We start from the raw sequence: 13,156 nt of genomic DNA, 5'->3' as shown, positions 1-13,156 counted from the left end.
ATAGGTAAAAGAGATTCTCATTGTCATAAAGTTTCATTCTAATCACAAGCTTCATTGGATCAGAAAATGCAGCCCCTCATTTCAGAGCTAGTGGGGCGTGATGTCAGACCCAAACACACACACACTCACACTCACTCACACACACACACACATCCGCACAGTGTCAGTGAGACAAGGTGTCATTCATTCTTAACAAGCTGCAGAATAGGAAAAGAGTCTTTCCTCTCACTGCACTCGCTCACTGGAGGCTCATCTCAGCCTTCTTTGTATGCGTTTTAAACGATAGGAATAAAGTTCACAGGTGAGGGATGGGCCAGATTTTCGAGAAGATGATCTGTTTTTGACCTACAAGTGCGCTGCAGCATGAATTTATCCCATAACCCTTTTATATATATATGTATACCGCCATACTGTCTGCCTCAGCACAGGACAAATGCACGGCTGTGCTTGCGTTGCCCTTTAAGTCTATGATCTGTGTCCATGGATCAACTTTGTACAGGAGAGTCGTACCAGCGTTACAAATATGTTTGAGCACACACGTGAGCGGAGACGGAGGATCTGACCCCTGATCAGCTCTGTTGCTCTAATGCATTTACAGAGAACAGACTCAGGGGAAATATCAGACCGCGGATCAACTCTTCTGCACTAATGCACTTACAGAGTTCAGATGCAGGTGACAATACTTGACCTCGGATCAGCCCTGCTTCAATTACAGATATGAACACGCACATGCTTTGTATATTGCTTTTGGGCTGGAACGTATTGCTATAGTGCATTCTGGGCAGTGTGACGTGAGTGTAGTCTGTGTGTGGTGCATTCGTTCATTTATTTCTTTATCTTTGAAAGCAAAAATTGCTCTTATTCTGTAAGTTTTTGTTTGTTTTGTTTACACATCTGTTCTCCTTTATTTGTTTTGGTCTCTTCTTTAGGCTTATGTGTAGAAATAACAGAAACAGCTTCAGTGTTGCCATATTTTTAAAAGATTTATTGGTTTGTTTTTTGTTTGTTTGTTTTTTGTTGACACTATTGTAAAATAATTTAATGAGTTTTTGAAACACAGAATAGAGTTCAGCAAGATTGTTTAAGAAATGAGAATCTTTGTTTTGTTTTGTTTTGTTTCTTGTTTTGTTTCTTTTTTGTTTTGTTCATTTCTTGCTTTGTTTAATTTCAATTATTTTGGTTTGTTTTCATTTTGTTTCATTTCCTTTCATTTTATTTCATTTCATTTCATAAATCATTTGTTTAATTTAATTTAATTTAATTTAATTTAATTTAATTTAATTTAATTTAATTTAATTTAATTTAATTTAATTTAATTTAATTTAATTTAATTTAATTTAATTTAATTTATTTTTTTGTGTTTTGTTTTGTTTCATGTTTAGTTTTGTTTCATGTTTTGTTTCATTTTATTTCCTTTCATGTTTTTTGTTCAATTCGTGTTTTGTTTAATTTAAATTCATTTCATTTCCTGTTTTGTTTTGTTTTGTTTTGCTTTGTTTTGTGCTTTTTTTTTCATTCCATGCTTTGTTTTCGATTCGTTTGGTTTGGTTTCATTTTGTTCATTTCCTTTCCTTTTCTTTCATTTCATTTAATTTTATTTCATGTTTTGTTTAATTTAAATTAATTTAATTTTGTGTTTTGTTTTATTTTGTTTTATTTTGTTTTGCTTTGCTTTGCTTTGTTGTTTTGTTGTGTTTTGTTTTATTATATATTGTATATACTGTTATGTATATACTCTAAAAAATTCTGTGTTGTTGTAACTCAACGTTTGGTAAGATATGGACCCAACCAATTGGAATATAGAGCGTAATTTTAATTTAATTTAAAAAAATTAAACCAACTTTGGTTTTGTCTATTTTTGACCTAACATAGGTTTAAGACAACCCAGCATTATTTGCAAATTTAGAGGTCAAAATAATTAGTAGATATTCTGGCCAAATTTACTGCATTACAAAAATTATAATAATTTCAATAGGTTTTAAAGGACAACTTGAATGAATGATTTATAACTCACTCATAAATACGCTCTAATTTTTTTAAATAAATGTGTTGAATAAGTTATTTAGTAAAAAATATTTAACTGTTGCTTTTTCACTCACTATTGGCAAAGGGTTTATTAATTGATTTGAAGCATCAAGTGATATGATTTACTCTATTTTGATTGCTACTCTAGACATCAGTATTTATTTGGAACTACAAACTTATCCTAGTACGTGTGTGGTAGCTTGAATGTTTGTAACGAAAATAGCAGTACCATGTTGTTGAAAAAAAAAAGACTGAGACTGAAGCAGTTTAATAATTATACATGACAGCTGCTCTCTCTGGGTCAAATGCAGATTTGGAAGTACAGCTGTGATCAGTTTTAATAGACAAACGTGAATCATGGCCGTTGAGGAATAAGATTGCGTCTGAATTGAGATCGCAGTCTTTTAATGAATAATCATGCCGCTCTAACAGGGAGACAATATTTACAGGCATTATGGAGAAGTGAGTCTCTGAATAAATTATAGTGTCTCTACACATTTAACCAGGATCAGTGGCAAGTGTTTCATCGCTCTTTACCTTTAAAAATATAATGTGTTAGAATATTCAGCAGTGTTTCCTGCACCGCCCTGACACTTTGATTCTATAACAAGGACTAATGAAATTACTACTAGAAAGTACTAATAATTGAAGTACTATAATGCCATGGTTCAAGTGTAAGTTAAAACAGACAAGAATCTAGAGCAGAATTAAGTGAAGAGCCTGTAGAGCTTTTGCTTTTATTTATAAATGTGTAGTTAAAGACAGTTATTTTCAGATTCTTATATTTCATTATATTAAATGCAGATTATATATTTATACATAAGGGCACTTATCATGCACGATCATTTTTGTAAGCTATTTGGACAGAACTGTGTGTAGGGATAGTGTATTTCCAGTCATACTGTAGTGATATAAACACAAGAAGTCTCTTTTAAAAAATTTCCCGACATTAAAATAGGCTCCAAATCCCAGCTTTGAGGCCCATGACGTAGGAGTTATCGCTGCCCACTGAATTGACTGACAGGCACAGGCACACATAACATGTCTCCATAATAATAAACATGTCCACAGAACAGGATTTGCAAAGAAACTGGAATTAAAAGATCTGTTCCAACTCTCTGTGATCAGCTGCACCTCAAGAATGAGTTTTACAAGTTTAAAACCGAGCATGTTTGTAATAAACAAAAGAAAGTAAAATCGCTATGTAATGTATAACCCCTGGAATCACCACAGCCACATAATGTGAGAACAACTATGTACGAGGATGCTTCAGACACACAACAGGAGTCCCAGTTTGTGGATGTTCAGTCTGGTTTTTTTGTACAGTAGCATATAGCAGTGTATATAGCAGTATATATTAGCTTGTATCCTGTCACATTTCCCAAAAACAAACATGCAAAAGCAGTGCAAAGTTAAACATGTGTGTGTATACGTATTTTTGTGACATAGCAGGACAAAAATCTGTATAATGACATACACTACCTGACAAAAGTCTTGTCCTCGACCCCAGTTGTAAAAGCAACAAATAATAACTTGACTTCTAGCTGATCATTTGGAAAAGTGGCAGAAGGTACATTTTTCCGATGAATCATCTGTTGAACTGCATCTCAATCATCACAAATATTGCAGAAGACCTATTGGAACCCACATGGACCCAAGATCCTGACAGAAATAAGTCAAGTTTGGTAAAGGAAAAATTATGGTTTGGGGTTACATTCAGTATGGGGCCATGCGAGAGATCTGCAGAATAGATGGCAACATCAACAGCTTCAAGTATCAAAACATTTGTGCTGCCCATTACATTACAAACCACATGAGAGGGCAAATTCTTTAGCAGGATAGTGCTCCTTCTCATACTTTAGCCTCCACATCAAAGTTCCTGAAAGCAAATAAGGTCAAGGTGATCCAGGATTGGCCAGACCAGTCACCAGATTAGAACAATATTGAGCATGTCTGGGTAAGATGAAGGAAGAGGCATGAAAGATGAATCCAAACAGTCTTAATGAACTCTGAAAGTTTTGCAAGAACGCTTTCTTTGCCATTCCACACGGGCCATGGCTTTATTTATAAGTTATTGCAGAGCTGTATGGATGCAGTCGTCCAAGCTCATGGGAGTCAAACACAATGTTAAGTTTTTTTTCCACTGCACCATGACTTATATTCTATACTGTACATTATTTCTGTTAAGTAACAAGACTTTTGTCTAAGCAAAGTCAGACTGTCAGACCTTACTGTCCTAATTAAATAATTAAAAATCAAGGCATGATCATATTTTATTTTGGTAAAATTAGCGTAATCTAGAGGCCCTTGCCTTTCAAATAAGCCACTTCTGATACCAAATAATCAACTAGAAGTCAAGTTAATATTTGTTGTTCCTAAAACTTGGTTAGGTGACAAGACTTTTGTTAGGTAGTGTATGTGACACAGGTATGATAAGTAGGTGGTGAAATATGAGGACATTGCTGATTGGCATTTGTGTGTGACTCATCATTTCAGAAATCAATAAACTCCACCTAAAATACATCAAATGACCTTACTTTGAATTTTTTATTTATAAATTAAATCTCTGCTTCATCCATGTCTGTCACCGACTTGAGAGCTTTCTCTACTCTGATTGATCAGATTAAGAAATTGCTAGTGTCCCTTACTAACATGCATACATATTGATTTAGATATTGTTTCTGTGCAGCAAATGCAGACTAGAGGTTTCCATAACAGGCAGTTCAGAATGAAACAAACAAACAAACAAACAAACAAACAAACAAACAAAAAACATAATTGGGGATGTTTTAATATAATAAATATTCAATAAAATAATATAAATAAATATAATTTAAATTTAAAACTAACTACAGACTGCTTAGCTTACTAGCTGCATGTGTACCAATACACAACTTAATTCTGATTTTTCAATCTGATCATCACTATGTCATTCTCACTCAGATGAGAGTGAAGTGTGAACTTTAAAGGTTGCAAGGCAACCTTCTCCTATGTGCCTAGTTGGTACACCCTATGAAGCTAGATGCCAGAGAAACATGTTACTGCCAATTTAATTTGACTCTGAATGTTACGTTTGAAGACATAACGACAGAACATTTGTTAGGAACATCAAATGTTGCCTCTTTTGAATTATTTGTCATGAAATGGAAGTTTAGTGTATTTCACGGATGAAATCAGGATCTGAAATGCTGATATAGTTTGTTACTGTCTGAAAGTTGTGATTTAATTGACATAGTGAGACATCTTCCACCGCAAAAATGGATTGTTAATTGTTATAAATCAAGGGCGAGTGTGTGTGTGGTTCAGTTGTTTATTGGTTCTTAATTGAATGGAAGTTAATCTCAATGCAATCTTGCAGTCAATTGTAAAAAACTAAGTCAGATTTTTATTAAAACTAAGTGATTGGAGAAGACGAGTTGTGACATTTTTTAATGGAAACTGACAAGGTCAAAGAAAATGGAAGCATAATTCACAATAAGATCAATGACATGCTTTTAGAAAATGGACTGCTGGAATTGTCTTATTTTTGTAATAGTAGTATAGCATTCAGCACATATCTGTGGAGCGCAGACATCAAGAATGGCTTTTTGGATTATTATGACTGTTTACTGCAGCAGAGATACTAACACAGATGAGACTCAGGGCAAGACCAAAAATGGATGTCTTTCTCATTATATGGACACTTGCACACACTCGAGCCACACACAGATAAATACTCCCGAGAAACCCACTGACAGATCAGAGAGGAACAGGTGCATGCTGGGAGATCTATACAATCAGTTAAGAGACCGAGTACATGTTGTCAGGGAACAAGCCAACATGCACACACACACACACACACACACACACACGCACACACACGCACACATACACAGCCTTCTAATCTTCAGGCTGAAGTCTAATCATCTGTTATTTTCCTGTCATAAATAATGGATCTAAGTGTTCAGAGTGCTGCAGATTCACTCTTTTAGATGCTAATGTTAACTTATTCCCCCTAGACCATTTAGTCAGCAAACACACACATGCATACACATCAGAAAAACACAATAAAACACACTTGGAAACCATCTTATAGTCTGGCACATAGGCACACTTTCACATAAGAGGGCATTTTAAGGGGTGCACCTATGCTTTACGACTAAATGCATTAAAGCCATGTTTAAGCTCCCTACCTTATCCATGAAATGCCCTCGTCTGCATAAAATTACCTCCCGAATTTTTAAAAACTGGCATCCTGTCACAAATGAGAGGGAGGCAAAAAACATTACAAACGGCTAACAACCTGAAAATTGCAGGAAAAACCTCTGATGGATTCTTTTTTTTTCTCGATGTTTACTTGGTTTCTGGTTTGGAGGCTTGAAACAATGTTAATCTCCTGCTAACAACAAGTAGCCGTAACTGTTAATAGTATATTTTATAATGACATACTATTTAGTAAAGCCATATGAAATATGGCAGGCAGATATTATCAGACTGAGAAACACAAACAGAAACGCATTCTGTCATATCTTTTGATGCCCTATATAATTTGTCATTGAATGGATAGTCCAACCAAAATTGAATATTCTTCCAAATCTGTTTCAATTTCTTCTGTTAAGCACAAAAGTAGATATTTTGAAGAAAGCTGGAAGCTGGTAAACAATAGCCCCTTTCACACATACAAATACATACAGAAAGGCATCGTGTGTGAACAGGCCCTTTTTGAAAATACTGGTAAATTTGTTCCGGCAATTTTCCGGAAAGAGAAGTTGTAACATTACCGATAATTTGCCGGAATGCTAATTTGTGCGAACACAGGAGGAAAATTGCCGGTGTTTTGCCAGGAGGCGCACCCCTGGCATAAAATGCACCCCCTCTTGTGCAAATGTGCATCTATTAACTGAAATTGCTAAAAAATAATAATAATTGAGTTATGCCACTAATGAGAGTGACTGAGGGGATTTTTATTAATAGAACCCTTCCCTTACAGAAGATAAATAAATAAATAAATAAATAAGTAGATTAATTTTAAAATAATACAGATGAGATTAAGTGAATTGTTTAATGTGTGATTTAGTTTAACAGCAACAACAATTGTTTTGTGTTCCATGTAGCCTAAATGTCTGTTAAAACCCACCAAAATTTTACATTTATTTATAAATCTAGTGTGTTTTAAAATGTGTTTCCCTTCTTATTCTTGCTTTATCCATCAAAATAATAATCATTTTACGTTTTAATCAATTATGCCCTTTGATTTTTTTTTTACTCAGACTGAGAATGCTAATGAAAGTCTATGAGGGGGTGCATTTTGCGGCAGGGGTGATTTTCTCGGCACAACACCAGAAAGAGCGCGTTCCTGTTTAGAACGCGCTGACGTATGACGTCTTTTCCAACCAATAAGAACATTCAGACACATTCACATATTTGTCCAGACACATTTAGCTGCTAGATGTTAGTCAGATAACGTTTCCTTGTTCCTTCTTAATACCAACTGTGTAAAAAATTATCCATAAAACGCTTATGATAAACCGCTGTTTGTTTACCTTCAAGCTCTGCTTTAGTTGCTTGACGCATGTGCACATGATGGAGCCGGTGAGCGCCAGCACACACACATATTATGTACATTTCTACATGCGAAAGTGTTCCTCCATATGTTTTCATTGAAGTTGTTCACAATACTTATCCATCCACAGATAATTACATATGTAATGTTGTCATATGTGTAAACATTTAGCTGTGGTTCGCGCTTCTGCATTTGGATGCCTTTGGGACAAAAGCAGCTACATGAATGCTAAAGCTTTATATAAAATTGAAACCATCAACAAAACCCACGTGACCCTTGCTTGAAGTACAGTATATATTGGCACCCACTGGCTACAGCCTGATATCTGTATTGTAAATCTTTATTATTTTTGCCATCATCTAGCAAGGGATTGTGATAATTACTGCAAAGATTGAACCCTTAAAGAGAAAGGAATAATTATCCATCTGTAGCCCTTACAAACTGTTTATTTGAGCTTTTAGTGTTTACAGAGCTCCAGCTTCTTCATGGACACTAAATTGAAGGACTTTTAAGAGGCCTGAAGATGCCTTAACATTACTGCAAACTAAATGAGGAGGCTGAGGGCGAATTTGAGTGAGTGATGGAGTTTGCAAATGTTCAAAGCTGGAGGAAAAGTTGTTGTTAACAGCATTGGGTTTTCTTTGTATTTATTCTCACATTATTCTCTATATTACAATTATTTATATCATAATCACATGACAATTAAAATAAATATGCACTTTTTGGAGCTTATGAAGAAAAGACAAGCTAGAGCAAATAAATTTTGCTAGACCAGTCACTTACAGTACATGACCACTAAAAAGCATTGTGAAATCCACAGAGAACTCCAGTGGTTTGTACTGAAGAGTTTATTACTGAAGAGTTCAATCCACAAATGAATATGATTTCAAGCCAAAGGAAATCGCTGGCATTCTCCATGACACTGACATGGAAAGCCTCTGAAATGTTAAATAATATAAAATAATAAACAAATGCAGTACACTTCATTGAACATGGATTATTATTACTTGTAAATAAGATGTTTGTTTGGAAAGACAGTATATACTGTATAGCTGCAGGTTCACTAATTTTGTATACTGCCAACTCTTAACACAAATCCTTAACCAATAAAGCCACTTAATTGTAAATACTTTTATATAAATATTTTTATATCTTATTTGTACAGTTATAAAAAGTCAACCAACCGCAACATATATTGCACATAAACCATCTAGACGTATATATACTTCAGAATTTTCACTGTTTACTTTATTTTTCACTTTCGTATTTACAGTAAATGTCATTCTGTGTTCTTGTGTTGATATGCATGTATGTACTGTGTGTATCCTGTGCTCCTGAAAATAACAAAAAATACCTTGTGTGTGCACACACTTGGCGAATAAAGCTCATTCTGATTCTGATAAAGATAACTTTTCTGATTTCGACTGTAACAGAATGATGAGCATCTTTTTTGAAGCTGCTTTTGAACAATGATTATTGTGAAAAGCGCTATACAAGTTAAATAAATAAATTAATAAATAAATAAATGAATACATAAATAAATAAATAAATAATTTAATTAATTAGTTAATTAAACAAATAAATAAATAACAAATATTGTGCTGCAAATAAATAAATAAATAAATAAAAATATTGTGCTGCAAATAAATAAATATTGTGCTGCAAATAAATAAATAAATAAAAATATTGTGCTGCAAATAAAAAAATAAAAAATTGTGCTGCAAATAAATGATAAATAAAAAATATTTTGCTGAAAACAAACAAATAAATAAATAAATAAAAATATTGTGCTGCAAATAAATAAATAAGTAAATAAATAAATAAATAAATAAATAAATATTGTGCTACAATGATCAGGTTATTAATTCAACAGCTAAAGCAAAGGTTTTACTGTAAGTAACACAAATTGGAACCATAGGCAGAAATGTATGGATTTCATATGAGCATTACATTAATAATACCATATGATATATAATAAAAGTGTAATGTAATAAGTCATATTAGTTATCATGATGATCTTTAAATGTGTTACATTTTTTACTGTTGCCACTGTTTTTCACAATGTAAAAAATCTTATCCAAATTTATGTTCTTGCTACTCTCGACTCAAGCTTCTGTAAAATTTCTAAGACAGAGCTTCTAATATTATTAATATATTGCATCTGCAGCCCTAACAAATCAGGTGTTGGTGCCACAATCTTTAGTACTTACAGGAACCTTTGTCAGTGCTCTCAAACATTAGAGCCCTGAATTCAGCATGACAAACCAAATTATTATTTAATACACTATGCCATAAGTTACTACAAAGCTGAGAGATGCAAACTCTTTAAGGGTGGTTAACAAATAAAGATATGTAGTTATTCTTTTTCTTTGTGGAGATAACATGGAGAATGTGGCATTCTTTAGTGGCTTTTCTGTCACCATAGTAGAAAAAAACAAACACTTTCAAAATGAAAATGTATGTAATGGCCACTATAAAGCTGCAAAGGACAGCTCTCAAGAGAATTTGCCAGTCAAGCGTAAACTCCTGCTATTATCAAATGAATCTCTGCATTGTGTCTATACGTCCTTTGTTAATATGAGAGAATGTTGAGAATGAGGATTGGGATGTTGAGCTGATTCTGACTAGAAAACGCTCTGATTGGCCATTGCTTTCCAAAGACATGCCTGTGATTGGCTACAGTGCTTCATTGCTGCAGAAACAAATTCTAAATGGAAAAGGTGCACATGCAAATATGCATATAGTATATGCATCTGAAAGCAGTTGCCTTAAATCCACCAGGCTGCATTCACAAAAATTCAAACACTTTCAAGTTTCTGTGTTTTTCCATCACATACTTTAAACATCTTGAATATAAGTATCGGAGATTCAAGTTTTTTTTGTTTTGTTTTTTTTTAACATTCTGTTTAATGTTTTTTAAATCATTATTTATTAAAGTACACTTTTACCTTACTTGACTTAACTTACATGCTGGTGCATAGATAAACAGTTCCTTTTACTTTTCATACATCCATCTGAAGCAGCATGTGATGTTTTAATATATTAAGCAGATACCCAAAGCACTCGTGTAGTTATTTATTTTAAATTATATTGATTTTGTAAGAAATAATTCACTTGGTAAGTACATTTAAACAGCTGAATATTATCATAATGTGAGTGTACAGTGCTCAGCATAATTAAGTACACCCCATTTTGAAAATAATTATTTTTATAAATTTTTCAGTGAATATAGGCAATGTATTTTGGTGCATTTAAACTAAACATTATTATTATATACATAATAATACATAAAATAATATTTTAGTCACCAAACATATTTAGAAATTGAAAGATAATACAATTAAATTCAAGCAAAATATTGCAAAAAAAATACACCTACAAAATTTCAGCTAAATTTATTTATTTTTTTGCTTCTCTTGATATTGTCTGGATTTTTTCTTTTGATTTTGTATTTAATATTTTCTATAACATATAAATTTGGGTGTACTAGTTTCTGGAGCATTATCGTAAGTTATTTAGTTAGATAAGTTTCAGATTTGGCTTTAGTTACTGACTAATCTAATGTATATGCACAAATATAATATTGCATAACTACCTATTAAAATATTAATTTAAAAGATAGATTTAGATTTGTGAGGGGTGTACTTATATATGCTAAGCACTGTATGTGTGTCTGTGTGTGTATCTGTCTGTCTGTGCCTGTTTGAGACCCTGGACAGAAAAAAAACATTTGCATATATACATTTTTTTTTTTTATTGACATCTGTACATCATCTGAAAGCAGGATGAAAAAAACTTTCCATTGATGAAGTCAATACAGTCCTTAGCGACGCAAATTACTAATAAAAATGTGTTTTGATAGATTTACAGTCGGAATTTTGCAAAATATCTTAATGGAACATGATCTTTACTTAATATTCTAAAAATTTTTCCAAAAGATTTTTCCAAAATACAATGTATTTTTGTGTATTACAACAAATACACCAACACATAAAGTGGCTTTGTGGTCCAGTACACCTGTCCAACTGCTCGTTAACACAAATTTCTGATCAGCCAATCACATGGCAGCAACTCAATGCATTTAGGCATGTAGACTTGGTAAAGACGAACTGCTGCAGTTCAAACCGAGCATCAGAAGGAGGAAGAAAGGTGATTTAAGTGACTGAGAAAGTGGCATAGTTGCTGGTGCCAGACAGGCTGCTCTGAGTATTTCAGAAACTGCTGATCTACTGGGATTTTTCACAGAACAATCTTTAGGGTTTACAAAGAATGGTCCAAAAAAGAGAAAATATCCAGTGAGCGGCAGTTCTGTGGGCACAAATGCCTTGTTGATGCCAGAGGTCAGAGGAGAATGACTAGACTGGTTCGAGCTAATAGAAAGGCAACAGTAACTCAAATAACCACTCGTTACAACCCAGGTATGCAGAAAAAGCATGTCTGAATGCACAACACGTCCAACCTTGAAGCAGATGGGCTACAGCAGCAGAAGACCACACCGGGTGCCACTCCTGTCAGCTAAGAAAAGGAAACTTAGGCTACGGTTCGCTCAGGCTCACCAAAATTGGACAATGGAAGATTGGAAAAACGTTGCCTGGTCTGATGAGTCTCGATTTCTGCTGCGACATTCGGACGGTAGGGTTACAGTTTGGTGTAAACAACATGAAAGCATGGATCCATCCTGTATCAACGGTTCAGGCTACTAGTGGTGGTGTAATGGTGTGGAGGATATTTTCTTGGCACACTTTGGGCCCATTGATACAAATTGATCATTGTGTCAACATCACAGCCTACCTGAATATTATTTCTGACCATGTCCATCCATTTATGACCTACTTCCAGCAGGATAATGCACCTGTCATAAAGCATGAATCATCTCAGACTGGTTTCTTGAACATGACAATGAGTTCACTGTACTTAAATGGCCTCCACAGTCACCAGAACTCAATCCAATAGAGCACCTTTGGGATGTGGTGAATCGAGAGATTCGCATCATGGATGTGCAGCTGACAAATCTGCAGAAACTGCGTGATGCTATCATGTCAATATGGACCAAAATCTCTGAGGAATATTTCCAGTATCTTGTTGAATCTATGCCACAAAGGATTAAGGCAGTTCTGAAGGTAAAAGTGGTCCAGCCCAGTACTAGTAAGGTGTACCTAATAAAGTGGCCGGTGAGTGTATACAGTATTATACACATATGAGGGTCTTTGTTGCTATATGTGCTAGACATTGTACTGATTGGTTGCTAACATTCCCAGTTCCCTGGTGCCCTAGTAATGGTTATAGAGCAGTATCTTAGGTGTCCATAATGAGGTCTTTGTTATTCCGTTGGAAAGCAAATCATTTTTAATACTGCTAAATATAGATCCTATTGAACATGAATGAGTATGGGTCACTTGGTTGCTGCAAGGCATTGGTTGAATGAACACAGGGCTTGAGGGATACAACTGTTGGCTTCAAAGTGTTTGTGTAGTGGTGCATTTACAACCTTGAAAAAGATGCAACACTTTAGAAAATGCATTTACGTTTATGATTTACTCTGACCTTGGCTGATCACATTGGCTCCCGTTGAGTCATTGATATACGTAT

Source organism: Danio aesculapii, chromosome 5 (assembly GCF_903798145.1).
Source record: "Danio aesculapii chromosome 5, fDanAes4.1, whole genome shotgun sequence".
In the NCBI taxonomy this organism is placed as follows: Eukaryota; Metazoa; Chordata; class Actinopteri; order Cypriniformes; family Danionidae; genus Danio; species Danio aesculapii.
Note: the sequence above shows the minus strand (reverse complement) of the source record.